This window comes from Meriones unguiculatus, chromosome 4 (genome assembly GCF_030254825.1).
Source record: "Meriones unguiculatus strain TT.TT164.6M chromosome 4, Bangor_MerUng_6.1, whole genome shotgun sequence".
Classification (NCBI taxonomy): Eukaryota; Metazoa; Chordata; class Mammalia; order Rodentia; family Muridae; genus Meriones; species Meriones unguiculatus.
In genome coordinates, this window is record NC_083352.1 from 94,137,027 (window position 1) to 94,153,237 (window position 16,211).

Below are 16,211 nucleotides of genomic sequence, written 5' to 3' on the forward strand. Positions count from 1 at the left end.
GGCTTTGCATTTTGACATTAAGGGAAGGAATGTTCTAAAACAAGTTTCCCCATACCCCTAGCACTCCCCTTCCACCTCCTAGTTCCCACCAAAGAGAACAAACAGGCGCTAGCTAAACAAACACCATGTAAAAATCTATGGCAGTCAGTGCCTGCTGCTGCCAGCCAGGCCAGGCTCCTGGCCTCCATAAGGACAGTTTTCTCATGCTGCGTGAGAGCACCCCTCATCCCTCTGCCTGGGTGCTCCTGGAGGAGCTTTCGAGGGACACACCCTATTAGAAGACAGAGAAAATATCACAGAAGGCACTCACCCAGTTCCTGGGAACGAAGAGCAGTCACATTTTAGTCTTCAGATCCACAGTGTCTTCTGTTCCAAGCTTAGGTGTGGAGAGCCTGCGAGAAAGCCCATGAAATCTGTATGAGGAACTGCAGAAGCATGAGCAGGGTGCCCCACAGTGCTATCAGGCCCAGCAGCTGCATGCGGTATTTCCTGTTCTGACGCCCATTGGCCCTTGCAGGTGCATGTGCCTCTGGGTGGTGCCAATCTGCTGGTTATTCTCTCTCTTCCCTCTCCTCTCGCTTCTCTCTCCTCTCTCCCTCTCTTTCTGTCTGTCTGTCTGTCTGTCTCTCCTTCCACTGGGAACATCTAGGATCTAAGACACTACCACCCTGGGCTCAAACTGAGTACCGTCCATCAAGGTTCATTATGGAGCGGTGAATGCCTGACTTGCAAGGACTGGGGACAGTTTATTTCAACAGGTTTTCACTATTTCTCTAAAACTCACCATTTACGGAGCCTGTCCTAGAAGGTAATGGTGGTGGTGGTGGTGGGGATGAAGCAGGATGATCCCAAGTTTAAGACTTGCTTGGCTACAGGGGACTTCCAAGCCTGTCTGGGCTTCAGAGTGAGTTCAAGGACAGCCTGGGTAACTTAGTGAGAGGTTGTCTAAAAAACGAGCGCTAGGAGGAGATGTGTATGGAGGGGGAGGGCTCCAGAGCTAAAAGGCCTGCAGCTCTACCAGAGGTCTGGAGTTTGTACCCAAGCACCCACATTGAAGGGCTTATAGATGCCTGCAATTCTTGTCCAAGAGATCCAAAGCCTACTTCTGGCTTCCCTGGGCACACACACACATTATATATATATATATATATATATATATATATATATATATATATATATATGTTTAATTTATATAAATTTATATTTATATATAAATATATATATATATAAAGAAAGAGAAAGAGAGGGCTGAGGAGACAGAGCAGCAGGAGGTAGGGTACTGGCCTAATAACCTAGTCAGACCTCAGTCAGTATCAGTACCCACTCCAAAACACTGTCTGTATCCCAGTGGGTCTCAATCTGTGGGTCTCAGCCCTGTCTGGGAATTGCATATCATATATCTTGTATATCAGATATTTACATTATGAGTCAAACAGTAGCAAAGTTACAGTTATGATGTAGCAACAAGATAATTTTATGGTTGGGGGTCACTACAGCATGAGGAACTGTACTAAAGGGGTGCAGTGTTAGGAAGGTGGAGAACCATTGCTCTATTCAAAACATGGTTCTCAGCACTAGAACATTGTGATGCACAGAATAGAGTCTGGAGTTTGGGGGATTTTATATATAAGTGGGGAAGAAGTTTCATGTGGCAGAAACAGAGGAAACTTAGCTGGCAGCTGGGAAAGCTGACAGCAGCTGATGTCTCCTATAAAAAGCATGGTGATGGAACTACTGCTTGAAGCCTCAAAAGACTCTCCGGGCTTGATGGCTCAGGCCAGCAACTCCTGCACTGGGGAGGCTAAGCTGGGAGGATGACAAGTTCAAGGCCAGCCTGGCTTATATGGGGAGACATTGGAAAAAGAGACAGAAGCCTTTTTTCAGAACCCGGTGCGTGGAAGTGAGGGCTTGTGCGTCCCTGGTATTTCAAAATGCACGTTGGAGGTGGGAGTGGGGACCGGCAGGCCAAAGGAAGGTCTCGCCAGTGCTCAGTTACTTCCATTCAGGCTTAAAACACACTTCAAATGCGATGACTTGGATGCACAGAAAGCTGATAACACCCCTGATTAACCTCAGAGTTCAGTCTGACCAGTTTCCAGTGTCACTATCATAACCAATGAGAACCAAGTGGAAAGTCTCTAAGGGGTTAATGCTCCAGGGTTGGGGCTCATTATTACTGCGGGTTTAAGTTGCCTAAAGAGGTGACACAGGCATCGGAGAGGTCACCTTCTAACAAGCAGTTCTTAAAGATTTTTTTTCCAGCCTAAGATGCGTTCTTCTAGGCTTCTATGACAAAAAAAAAAAAAAAAAAAAATGTAGTTGCAAGAGACAAACCTAAAACTCAGAGAGTAAATGGACATAAAAACCACTTCCAAACTATATTTTCCTTCTTCAGGATTTTTACTTCCTTATGCTCAAAATAATGAAAGTGTTGTAGCCAACCAATTGGAGAACTTGCTCGAGCCAGATTTCTATTAGTCATTCAACAAATATTCACTAAGAGACTAGTTGGGGGTGATAGCAATGAGTGAACCAAGAACCTTTCTTTGCAGACCCTAAATGCTAGTGGAGGGGTTTAAGATGAACAGAATAAGAAGGATGTTTGGCATGTCTGACAGAAGTTAGCAAGTGCTGGCGAGAAGAATTCAGTCTGAAAGGTGGGGACACCCCCCCACCCGCAGATTTATCTGTGCTCAGATACCAATGATTATTCCAGAAAGGAAGATCTGGGTATGAGCCTTCCTGAAGGACTCAAGCATCACCATCTTCTGTTACACATAACAGAGACGTGTGTGTGCATGTGCGCGTGTGTGTGCATTTCTGGGTACATCTGTACGTGGAAGCCAGAGTTAAGACAATATCAGTATCTTTCTCAGTCACTGCAGCCTCATTTCTTTCTTTCTTTATTTAGAGACAGTGTCTCACTGCACCTGGAGTGCATGGTTCAGCCAGATTGGTTGGTGAGGGGACCCCAATCTGCCTGTCAACACCTCCTCAGTACCAGGATTACACATGTGCCCCCACCACACTTGGCTTTTAAAAGTTTTTGTTTTTAGCTGGTCAGTGGTGGCGCATACCTTTAACTCCAGCACTCAGGGAGGCAGAGGCAGGCAGTTCTCTGTGAGTTTGAGGCCAGCTGAGCATATAAAGCGAGCAACTCCAGGACAGCCAGGGCTACACAGAGAAACCCAGTCTTGAAAAAAAAAATAGTTTTGGTAGGATGATAGAGAGATGATTCGGTGATTAAGAGTGCTTGGCTGCTCTTGGTAGGGCCAGGATTTGGTTTCCAGCATCTGCATACCTGACAGTTGTCTGTAACCCCAGTTTCACGAGATCTGACACCCTCTTCTGCACCCCCCTGCCCAAGACACTTCATGCATGTGGTGCACAGACATGCACACAAGTAAAACACTCATGCTCATTGAAAAACAATCTAAAATTTTTTAAATTATATTTTTATTTACTTTGAATGTGTATGTGTATATGTGTGTTTGTGTGTGTGTGTGTGTGTGCCTATGAGCATACCTGTTAAACCATGAGTCAGAGGACAAATTATGAGAGTCACTTCTCTCCATCTACCACGTGGGGCCCAGGGATCAGTGGCAGAAATCTTTACCCTCCAAGCGTCTCACCAGTTCATCACCTACTTCTATGGGGTGCCAAGGAGCCAACCTCAGGTTCTCATGGGCAGTTTACAGACTGAGCCCTCTTCCCAACCTGAGAATTTGATTTGTTGCAAATACCCAGAGAAAGTAGAACAAAATTCCAAAAGATCCAGATAATGAAAGCACCATCTAGGAAACAAACTAATGGACCCCAATATTAACAGTCAAAGTGAACTCAGGAGGCAGAGGCAGGTAGATCTCTGAGTTCCAGGACAGCCAGGGCTATACAGAGAATACCTGCCTTGAAAAACTGACAGAGTCAAAATGAGATGCTGAAAATGACCACAGATGTTTCTAAGCCCTGGGCTCCCGATGTCTGACTTTCTCACTGTCATGCTTAGGGGCAGAGCCTTCCCTGAGGAACTGTCCCTGTTATGGTCACCTGCAGTGACAACTGCATTTTATAATTATTTCCATAACTATGCTTAAATATTAGTTTGAATCTCAAGTATCACAATTTAATACAACTCAATAATTAAGATATCCATTGCAAGATTACAAATGTAAGAGACTGTCCTTCTAAAACCAGGAAGATGGACAACTACAAAGGAGAAAAAGAAGTGTAAACCCTAGAACGGACTATAAGAGACAATATTCTAGAAAAAGGAAAATGTACACAAAATACTTAGGGGATTTGACAGAGAGAAGCAAAGAGGGTAGTCGGGGTCTCGCCTTTAACGGCAGCACAATTCAGTGGCAGAACATTTGTTCTGCTTGCGTGTGGCCCTGGGCCCAGCCCCAGGACTCCAGAAAAAAAGAAAATAAAAATAATCGGGAAGATGAGGGACAGAGGCATTGAAGGGGCAGGGGCAAAGAGGGGACCATAGCAAGGCAGGAAGTGCATGGCCAGGGGGTAGGTGAGAAGGCTCAGGAGAGAGGTGATGGGAGGGAACCGGCTGCCACCAGTTGTTCTCTGACTGCCACAGGCCTGCTCAGCTACACCCCATACACAAAATAAATAAATGTGTGGGAAACATGGGGTACTGAAACCCAAGAACATGTGGCTAGATCTGCCCCGAGTTTCCTGGGCCAGGAGGTTAGTCAGTGGCTCTGAGGAAATGAAGAAGATCAGAGGACATCAAAGAGAATCTGTGTATATTAGAAGGACAGAGAGTTGCGGCTGGGGGCTGGAGAGATGGCTGGGTGGAAAAGGACATACGTAGCCGGGTGGTGGTGTACACCTTTAATCCCAGCACTTGGGAGGCAGAGGTGGACAGATCTCTGTGAGTTCCGGGTCAGTCTGGTCTACAAAGAGAGTTACAGGACAGCCGAGACTGTTACACAGGGAAACTGTGTCTTGAAAACAAAACAAAACAAAACAAACAAAGGAAGAAAGAGACCTATATACATACAAGCAGACAGAACAACACTCATACAAAATTATAAAATAGTAATAAAAAAACATTTTAAAAGAGACACTAGACAACTGTCACAGTAGTCCCATCCTAGCACCCTACTAAGGCCCTCAGAGGACCCTGGAGAAAGGAATGAGAGGGAGGAGCGAGAGGGGAGAGGGCTTCCACGTGAAAGGCCAGCTCTTGGGCCCTGGGGAGCTCCCAGAGTACCGCCTCTGTCCCCAGCACAGAAAGACAAAGTAACTAGATCCCGCCCATCTGGGTCAGGCTTGCTGACACGCTCTTGGGAAGTCATTGGCTTTCTTTGAGCCTCAGTTTCTTTATATGTAAATCTAATCCTTGTTCCTTCTGGACTTGGGTATCACACAATTGAGTCAATTCGCAGGAATCCAGCAAAGTTGGCTACAGAAAAACAGTTTTGAGGGTTAAAAGAATCAACCCTCGAAAGTAACCCAGTCAACCTTGTTGACTGGGCAATCTGTTGACACTGTTCGTGGCACTTAATACAGGGCCCTTCATTCATTCATTCCAAGAGTCTGAAAAGCTAGTCTTATTGATGAAAAAAAAAATCTGACACTTTCAATGTCACCAACTTACTCAGGGCCAGGCAGGTGGCACAGAAACAGTTCCACAAAAGGTGCTTAGGTCTTTCTGAGTCTAAGAAGCCCTTTTTACACAGCATCAGACAATGAAATGCTAGCATTTGCTCTTGACTTCCAAAAAGGACGCTGTCTCTTTTCACATCCTGTATTAAAAAATATTTATTTTCAATAGAATACCTTTAAAAATTATTATTTTTAAGTGTGTGTTTGTATTAGAGAGTGTGGGGGGGGTCTGTATGAGGAAGTGTGTGTGTGTGTGTGTGTGTATGAGGTGTGTGCATGTGTGAACACAGATACCTGAGGAGAACAGTTACTGGATACTGGAGTTATAGGAGGTTATGAACCACCTGACTGGGTATTGGGACTTGAATTTGGGTCTTGTCAGAACACAGCACACTCTTAACTGCATAGCCATCTCTCCAGCCCACAGAATAGCCTTAATTTATTCTTTGATAGTTTCATACAGGTGAACAATGTATCTTGATCATCTCAACCCCCAGCTATGTTCTAAATCTCATTTATTATTATTGTGTATGTGTGGGCATGCATCACACACACACATACAAACACACACATACAAACACACACACACACACACACACGTGGAGGTCAGAGGACAACTCTGTGGAGTACTTTCCACCCTCATGTGGGTTACAGGGACTGATCTCTGGTCATCAGGCTTAGGGGCAGGTGCTTTAATAGACTGGGCCATCTTGATGGGCCCCCCTCTTCATATCCTTTTGATGAACTAAAAGCCCTCAGTGAGGATGAGAAAGGAGACATAAGTACGACCTGTTCATTTGCTGATCAGTAATTTGTTTCCTCATTCCTATGCACACTAACTGAGCATACTTCCTGCTTGATGCCTCATACTCAGCCTGGGATATGCAGAGATGAGTATTGTCCATCCTGTCCAGGGTATGCAAAGATGGGTAAGGTGCCCCCACCCCCATTTCCTCAGTTCACAGGCCAGTCAGTGAGACACATATGAAAATGAGGACCTGGGAGAATTTTGCAAGCCAGACATGATGGCTCATGCCTGTAATCCTAGAACTTGGGCAGCTAAGAGCAGAGGTCACTTGAGAGTTCAAGGTCATCCTGGGCTATAGAGTAAGACCCTGTCATAGAACCAAACCAAACGAAACCAGAAAAACAATTTTGCAGAGACAATAAAAGCATAAAGTTCCACAAAGCACCTTTTAACTTTCAATCTCTACTGTTAAATCTTGACCCAGATCACTTAAAAATGATGTCAGTGTAGTTTTTGAAAATATCTGTGGAGGGGCTGCAGCTCCCTGGCCGGGTGCTTGCCTAGTATATTTGAGGTCCTAAGTGAGCCCCACCATCTAAATCAATACAATAAAATACGTGTATTTACACATTCAAAAAACAGAATCTTAGGTTTATCCCCATGATTAGTGTCATGCTCAACCGTGGTCTGGGAGAGGCTTCCTCCAGTGGTGGGCGGCACAGAACCAGCAGACTCAGGCCAAGGCAAAGTGCTGAGACCACTCGGTAGCGGCTGCCGCCCAGAAAGTGTCATCTGTATCAGCAGGTGTCTCAGGCCTCTGAAGGCTCCATAACGCTGAAGAAGATGGGGCTGAAAGAATGTGAAAGGGACAGGGAGGGAGCTGGGAGGTAAAGCCTCCTGGCATGACACAGCCACCACAGCACTCATGAACTCAATGCAGTTATGGTTACCTACACACGATGAAGCCGGAAGAGCAGCTGGCATGCCGGTAGACAGGACTAATTGGACTCAGTGGATCACAAACACACTAGCTTGTGGGGTGGGGGTGGGGTGGTGGACAGGAAGGTGGGAGAGAGATATTTGGAGAGTGTCTGGAGAGACAGAGAAGAGTGTAGCGGGTGTGTGTGTGTGTGGTGTGACCATGTACGAAGTGACACGTATGAAGTGGTCAGAGGATAAAAGGAAGATACTGCAGACATTAAAAATTAAATGAAATTCTAAAAGTGGCTTACATTCTCAACAGAAGAGAAAATTGGCCATGAACCATACTCTGTTCGATGTGTTTACTGCCAAGACCAATTAAGTTATTAGTTTATTTAAGAAAGCTTTCCACTTTAATTAGCGGAATCTATTGTCGTGGCGAAGCAAGATGTATTCGAATTGCCATTACCCTTGTTTGCCATGGGCATATGCCAGTGGCAGACAGAAAGAAAGTGAACACATAAACACAGGGCTGGCAGGAAGGTGGCTGAGTGGTGAAGAGCCTTGCTTGTTCTTGGAGAGGACCTGGGTTCAGTTTCCAGCACCCAATGATGGTTCACAACGACCTCTAACTGTAGTTTCAGGGGATTTGATGTCTTCATCCCACCTTCACAGGCACCAGGCACACATGCTGTGCACAGACATACATTCAGACAAAAAACCCACACACAAAACAAAACAAAACAAAACAAAACAAAACAAAACATGAGAAGTCCTTTCTTATAAAATAAATAACTAAACATAGGGCTGGTGAGATGGCTCAGGGTTAAGGCACTTGACACCAAGCCTGATGAGATAAGTTAGATTCCTGGGACCTACATGGTGAAGGAGAGAGTTCTACAAGCTGTCCTCTGACCTCTGACACATGAGTCTATACATACACAATAGATAAATACCATAAAAAACAAAACTAAGTATATGCTATAAAGTCCCAGTTTAATCTGGGAATAAAAGGTCCCCCACACCCAATGATGAAAAAAACTGGAGTTGAATTCTTCCAATGAATATTTCATTCATTAATTACAATATTAAAATAAAGCATTGAAGGTGGTTTCAATTTTGATTTCTTTATGGAGGCCAGAGGTAAGATGAGGACAGGACCCCTGATGATAGACTGTCATGGAATGTTCCCTTGGCTGGGAACTAAATATATCCCCACAAGCAATAAAGCAGCCAATTAGTGAGTGACGAGGCTAGCCCACAACAAGTTAAGTCATCCAGGCCAAAATACACCCCCAAAACAACAACTCAAAAATTATCCACTGTGAATGATAAGAACTTTTTCTCCATTGAAAGATACTTTCACAGGAATTCCCAAAACATGTAAAGGCAGGATCTTTCTCTCTCTCTGTGTGTGTGTGTGTGTATCTTTCTGTCTAAGTATGTGTGTCTCTGTGTATGTGCATATATATCTCTGGGTGAGAATGTCTGTTTCTCTGTGTGCTTGTCTAAGTGTGTCTGTGTGTATATATGTCTTTCTACCTGTATGTGTGTGTATCTGTCTGTGATCTTTTGGGGAAGGAAGAAATTTAAACTGGGAGAAAATTATGAAGAAAAGATGCATCTGTATGTAACACTGGGCAGAAAATGCATGCAAAGTAAGACTTCGTGGTTCTCCTGCGCCAGCTCTCAGCACTGGCTCCACTCCTACACCCTGCTCTGCTGAAGACCCATGCATTTATGAATGCTGGCAAGCAATGAAAACTCTTGTTCAGGTTGGCTTGCGTGTTAGCCCGATAGATAGCTAGGCAGCCTCGGAGAGCACAATGGACCAACTGTAGAGGACTCAGCAGTAAGGAAAGTGTGAAGGGGGTTATTAGGTTTCCTGGGCTCCGGCTAGCCAGCAACTAAGAACAGGTAAAGGATATGCAAGTGCCCATCTGAATTTCTTCTTGTCACTGTATTTTCCAAACAGGAAGCAAGCCTTTAAAATGAACAAACATTATGATGATCTCACACTCCCTCCCCAGGGAAGAAAGTTGTGGGCTCCTCTTATCACTAAGAATTCTACTCCCCTAGGGATGTCTTCATCAACCACTGTAGATCAACACCTCAGTGTAAGGTAGTTGCTACGGCTGCCTCAGTGATGACTCAGGAGAGGAGCAGGGTACTTTCTTTTCATACAAGGAAATACATTTTTTATTTGGTCTTTAGAAACGACCATTTACACTGCTCAGATGTGAGCTTATAAAATGGGGGAAATTTTTCCATGCTTAGACACTCCTGGAACTTCCTGGAAGGAGTGGGGCAGGGCTTCCCACTCAGAGCACCTCACACCTCCTAATGCTTGACCTCCAGGATGGATAGACACAGGAGTTAACTGGCTTAACCTCCTACCCCCTAACTCTACTGGATGAATTCTGAGAAAATCCATGTTTGCAGTTGGTTGGTCCTCAGCATTACTTGAGTCGCCCAGGGGCGGATTTCTAATGGGTGGGATTTTTATATCACACCTTGCACCACACTCAGAACTGCTGTGAAAGAGCAAACCTTTCACTTACTATGGCCTCACTGAAAACCATTTCAGAGACATTGGTCTTAGACTGAAATGGCATTGAGGCTGGCAGTGTGGCTCAGTGGGAGGATCACTTGCATTTGTAAGGCCCTGTGTTTGATGCTCTGCACCCAAACATATCAACAGCAGACCTGGGCAAGCCTCTACTTTTACTGTTGTTCTGGGGACCACACCTGAGGCTTTGGGCTGGTCTACACTGTGTCTATGAGGAATAATAGAGTATAGTTTTACTGGAGCTGTCTAGTGCTAAACACAAGCAAAACATTTCTTTGGTCATTGAGACAGGGTCTCAGAGCCCAGGCTGGGTTGGCACTCCTTGGGTATATAGCCCAGGCTAGCCTCCAAGTCAAAATTAACCTCAGCACCCTGAGTCCTGCTATGATGCCCAGTGAAAGGGCTTCAAACACCACACATTCAGATCCTGACCCAGAAGCAACATCTAAATAACAAAAATAGGACAGTAGTTACATTTTCCATTATTTCCCTAAAACCATTATTTTCTGTTTCTAAAATGAAACAGTGATGAGAAGAGAACAGAGAAGAGAAACATCAGAAATAGAGAAAATGATTTAAGAACCCTGAAATTCAAGAAGTATATAAAAATGCAACAAATAAAGCTCATTGCTTTGTAAATGCTAACCCCACAAAATAACTGAATTAAAACAACAACAACAAACCATGATCCCGTAATATCTTCAAATGCAGAGCCAGACATGGTGGTGCACGCCTTTGGTCCCAGCACTGGGAGGCAGAAGTAGGTGGATCTCTGTGGACTCAAGGCCAACCTGGTCTATAAAGCAAGTTCCAGGATAGCCAGGACTACACAAAAAGGAATCCTGTCTCGAAAACAACAACAACAACAACAACAACAACAACAAAACAAAACAAAACTAACCAACCCACTAAACAAACAAACAAACAAACAAATCTTCAAATATGAAGTTGATGATCTAATAAAGTGCACTGAGGGAGAAGGTGGTTAGGGCCATGTTAACATATCCTGTCACTGGGGTAATGGTATTGTCACACGCATCAGAGTCAAAGGCTTTCTTGAACCTGCCACCTTCTGTTGTTTCAGTTCTTGGCCCCAGCCTTAAGCTAGACCTGCAGTGTCTACTTGAACATGCCTATCTGGCTCCTCATGGTGCCTAGAAAGTGCTGTTCACTTACTGTCCCCAGTGAGTGCAACCTTCCAACTGTGTCTAACACATCAAAGTTAAACAGCTTTGTCAACTACAAAACCTGCTCTGGTTCTCTTCAATCTGCCTTGCAAACACTGATAAGGACAGGCTGCCAAATGGGGAAAAGTTTCTTAACTCCTTGTGGAGTGAAAGTGAAAAGCTAAAACCAAAACAAAAAGCTGGTGCTTTAAGAGCACACAGCCTTAAAATTAACAACCTAATCAATCCAAGGTGAGGTCTTCTAAAAGAGACCTTCCTCCAACTTCTTGCAATGGGGTAAAAGGAAGCAAGCCTCTCCAGCTTTCCCCCAGATCTGTCATCAAGGAATCCCCACATCAAACATTAGGAGAGAGACGAAGACAGCCTGCTGTTAAGAAGAGGTAAGGCTCTAATCTCTACAAATCGTAAGGCTAGCCCTAGGCCAGCCCTTGGGATCAGTGTCTTTCACTCCCAGGCCCATCACATGATCTCCCTTCCAGCGTCGGGAACTCAACCCTCAGGGAGACCAAGGATTCTTAGAAGTGGAACATCAGTGTCCCCACTCAATGCCACCGGGACTCAAGCTGCCGGTGCTCTTCCCCACGTGCCTGGCTGCTAAGTCAGAAACCCACACTCACACTCCGCAAGCTCTTCTCTGGTACCTTACTCACCAGCTCCTTTTGGATTCTCGGTGTTGGGTCTGCTCTGGGTCCCTCAGCTCACACCCGTCTGTCTTGGCCCCTTTTGGGGACCCCTCCTGTCACCCAGCTGTTCTAAGCCTTCTTGAAGTCCACTTTACATCCATTGCGAGGGCACGTCCCTCTGCCCTGGCCTCCCTTGAGGTCTTTGCTTATTCCCCGTCTCGGTCCCTCTTGGGTCTCCTTCTTTCATTTTGCTGCCTAGGTTCTCTCAAGTCAACTTGCTCAGTCTGCAGTCCGGGTCCCTCTCTGTCTCCTCACTCATTCCACTGTTCGGTCCCTCTCTGGGTCCCATCCGCTCTTCCTACTAGCCCACCTCGGGCAGATCTCGTTCATCCCACCGTCGCAGGAACTCTGGGGTCCTCTCGCTCATCCTACAGCCTGGAGTCCCTCTTCAAGTCGCTTCGTTAATCCCGCTGACTCGTTTTGTCTTGAGGTCCCCTTGCTCACCCGTATTTCTCTGTCCCCTTCTCATCCTTTCTCCACCCCTCTCGGGGTCCCCTCGCTCACTCGTGTTCCCTCTCTGCGTCCGCTCCTCCTCACCCCGCTGTCCCTGTCCCCATCCTGGACCTCTCCCCTACGGTCACTTTCGGGCACCCCTCCCCACTCCCCGTCCCGCTCCCTCCCGGTCCCCCCCCCCCCCCCCCCCGTGCACCGGCAGAACTGCTAGCAACTCCGCTCCCGGGATGCTCGCGGCCGCTGCGCCGGGTCCCCGCGCCGGGACTCCGGCTGTCACTCTGGCGCCCGCGCTCTCACCTCAGCGCTGTCACTCGCGGCCCCGGCGCCGCCGCCTCCTCCCACTCGTGCCCCGAGTCGCTCTCGTGCAGAGTCTTCGCGTTCTGGGTCCCCACGCGCAGCCTCCGCCCGCGAGTCCGCGTCGCGCCCCACTCTCCACGCAGGACCCTCTCTGCCGCCGCTGCTGCTGTCCGAGGTGCGGCTCCGCCAGGGGTGGCCAATCGCACCCGACTGCGCGGAGCGCGCCCCGCCCCCACCCGACCCCGCCCCTGACTCCACCCACAGCCGTGCTCTGATAGGCTCTCTACTGACCTTCCCTGATCGCAGGCCTCAGGGCCCAGGCTGCATATAGGCGTTTGATTGTCTTTCCCTGGAAAACCAGAGCGGTCGATGGATCAAGAGGATTGGCGGAGCTGGCGGTGGGCGGGTCCTGTGGGCGGGGCTCCTCCAAACGCGGAAGCTCACTCAGCTTGGGTTACCCTGGGCCCTCCTCGGGCGCGGTCAGCCGTATTTGTGCTGTGTAGGGGTCAAAGTTCGTGGGTCTCTTCTCCACGCCTTGGCCTTTCTTGGGACGTCACCGTGGGAGAACTTGTGGGATCGACCCGGTCTCTCGCTGGACCTTTTACAACTCCTAGTCACCCTTAAGGGAAGCTTTTCACCCGGGGCTTGTAAATCTTTCCTAGCTCTCAGTGTACAGCTGTAGGGGAAAAATAAAAAATCTGTGGGCTGGAGGAAGACTCAGATAAGTGCTTAACATGATTTGGGCTCATTTTAAAACGTCAAGCCTTTCCACTCACTGTGGCTGGCTGTGATGTGCGCATTCTGTCGGCAGAGGCAGGAAGATGGCCTCCTCTAGTTTGAGCCCAGCCTGAGCTAGATAGCTGGACACAGCCTCAAAAAACAAACAAACAAAGAAACAAACACAGCCTCAAAAAACAAACAAACAAACACAGCCTCAAAAAACAAACAAAAAACAAAACAAGAGTGAAAAGAGAAATACTTATTTTGTGAATTTTGATTACCAAGATTAGACAAGAATTTGGGGTGGGCTGACTCCATGGCTTTGGCAAGGTTCCAGGAAGTATATCCAATTAATCTCTTTCAAGGCCACGGACTTTAGCGAACCAAAGGCAGAAGGCCATTGAGCTTTGACCCCATGTGCAACCTGTAATAACCTGGATCTATCCTGAGCCACGCTGAAACATAGTGTTTGCCAAGGAGTAAAGTGCACCGGGCCTGGTCTCATATTTTGGGCGAAAAATGGCTGTGTTGTTTGAGTTGACTGTAGAAGCTCTAAAAAGCCTTCTGCTGGGACACATTCTCACCCTAAGCCTTGTCAGATGTAGACACTCGCTTTAGTTCTTAGTAAATGCTCTACCACAAAATTATGTATCTATGTATGTGTGTATGTATCTATCTGTCTGTCTGAGACTTGGTATCACTATGTAGCCCAGACTGGCCTGGAACTCTCTCTATATGGACAAGTTGGTCTTGGGCTCATAGCCTGCCGCTGCCACTGGCTGTAATTAATGTCACATGTCACTACACTGGCCTTTTTATTTTATTTTTATTTTTTTAAGGACTGGAGATTGAATCTAGAGATTCAAACATGTCAGAAAATTATTAAAAAAACAAAAACAAACCACTGGGCAATATCCTCCAGCAGAATTTGCATCTTCAACCTTACATGTTTCCAAATCAAACTTCATCTCAATTAATGGGTACCCTTGAATCGGGGTGTTGGGAGCCCAGAAGCTGCTAGGGAGGGCCTGAATATGAGAACCCAGGGCTGCAGGCTTTGGGTTCTAGGTCTTGTTCTGAGGCCAGTGTTTCCTGAGTAAGCTGACTGAATACCATATATGGGAGAAGCAGTGAAGGACTTTAACAGGTGAAACTTGATTTTGAAGGAAACCTAGGTTTTCTAGGCAATGATGAAAGTTGGCCAAGCCTAAAGTCATGAGGGATTTTTTTTGTTTGTTTGTTTAAAGTAGATTCCCTCTTCACTAAAGAGCACTTAGTAAACCACACACTGGGCCAGCACTGCAGTCTCCATGGCAGATAAGGGCCAAACTGTCATCAACCTGCTGTTTTTGTCTCTGTAATACATATAAAACAGAAACTCATGACTATTAACACAGCAATCAGAGAGACAGAAATAGAAGTCAAACGTGAGCAAGATTACAAAAAAAAGGGGCCCAGCTTCTTGTAACTCTTTAGTAACAAAACCAACTACCTTTTGATTCATTGTATCAATGGATTCTGAGTTCAAGAATGTTGCCCTTTATTTTTCTGCTTTGTGAATAGTATTACTGATGGGAGTGTCAGCCCAGGAATGTGGATTACAAATAGTTTACATGTGATTGAACACCACACACACACATAAACTCTCTCTCTCTCTCTCTCTCAAAATCGCAGGAGAGAGACACAGAGAGAGAGAGACAAAGGAAGCAGACCTCATCCTTTGGAGGAGAGACGCTCTGTTGAGGCAGAACTTGAAAAAGAATGCTCTTGTTAAGAAGATCTGAACTTCTGGGAAGGTCATCCCAGCATTGCATTCTGGAAATTCTTGCATTTTACGCAGAGAAAACATCCCTTACAAAGAGAGCCAAGATTTAATTAAAACAAGGTAGTAAATAGGAAATGTCAAAATAAATGGGACAGAGAACGAATGTTCTCATTTTTAGAAGTATCTCTGGGGGGCAATTTGGAAATACATTTGATACAAAGGATGTGAGAATCAGAACACTGTATGGGGTTTGGCCCTGCCTTCCACTGCCTTCACATCTGCCCAGTCTTCTTGCTTGTTCCTTTTTCTGTGCAGATTTGAGTTAACTGAATGGGGTTACTGCAGACACATCTTCCCAGGCTCTCGAGTTAGAGATTGAAGCTAGGGGTCTTTAGCGTGCCAGGCAAGTGTCCTACCCACTCGCACCCACAGGCGTCTTTTTTATTTTTGTTTTCAGACAGGGTCTCAATAAGCTGTCTGGCCTTGAACTCACTCTGAAATCTAGGTAAGCCTTGCTCTTGCTGTCCTCCTACTTTAGCTTCCTGAGTAACTTTTTTTTTTTTTAAGCAAAACTGTAATGCTGTGTCCCGAGGGCAGGCAGTGGTGGTGGTAAGCACAGGGCCATGCAAATGAACACATGGAGAACTCAGTTTCTTGGCTTTGTTTGTTTGCTTGCTTTCATGAAAGGGTTTCTCTGTGTATCCCTGGCTATCTGGGAACTTGCTCTATAGAGCAAGCTGGCCTCAAACTCAAGAGACCTTCTGCCTCTGCCTCCTGAGTGCTGGGACTAAAGGCGTGTGCCACTCTGCCCAGCGTTGGCTTTTGAATTTTAGCCAAAGTAGTTTCTGTAGGGAAGTGCTTTGTTTGCTCACCTGAAAATTAGCAGGTTAACAAGGTACTGGATTAGGCAAAAATACCTCAAAAATTACATTCCAGGAAACATAAGGCAGCTATCCCGCCGACAGCCTGGATTTAGGATTCTAAAATGATGCCACCATTTTCATTTCATTTTCTCCTTCCTTCCTTCCTTCCTTCCTTCCTTCCTTCCTTCCTTCCTTCCTTCCTTCCTTCCTTCCTTCGGAGAATGATGGTTCTTCCGATCATTTGCAAAATCGGGAAGACAGCTTACCCAGTAAATCTATTAAAAAAAGAAAAAAGAAAAAAAAAAAAAAAGCACTGGCAACGCCTGGTTACATGCATTCACTTGACCCGCGGACGGAATGGCAGCAACTTGCCTGTATTT

The 16,211-nt window shown here is 46.1% G+C and overlaps 1 protein-coding gene across 3 annotated transcripts in view; it reads right to left on the reverse strand.

Moving 5' to 3' along the window:
* Taok3 (TAO kinase 3) overlaps positions 1 to 12,669 on the reverse strand; it is a 168,161-nt gene extending 155,492 nt beyond the window's left edge. For all 3 annotated transcript variants that reach the window (XM_060382536.1, XM_060382534.1, XM_060382535.1), the window contains exons 1-2: positions 12,484 to 12,669; positions 311 to 392 (exon numbers count right to left, since the gene is read on the reverse strand). The gene's annotated coding sequence lies outside the window, so the exon portion shown is untranslated. The remainder of the gene's footprint in view (positions 1 to 310; positions 393 to 12,483) is intronic.
* Positions 12,670 to 16,211: the final 3,542 nt, after the last annotated feature.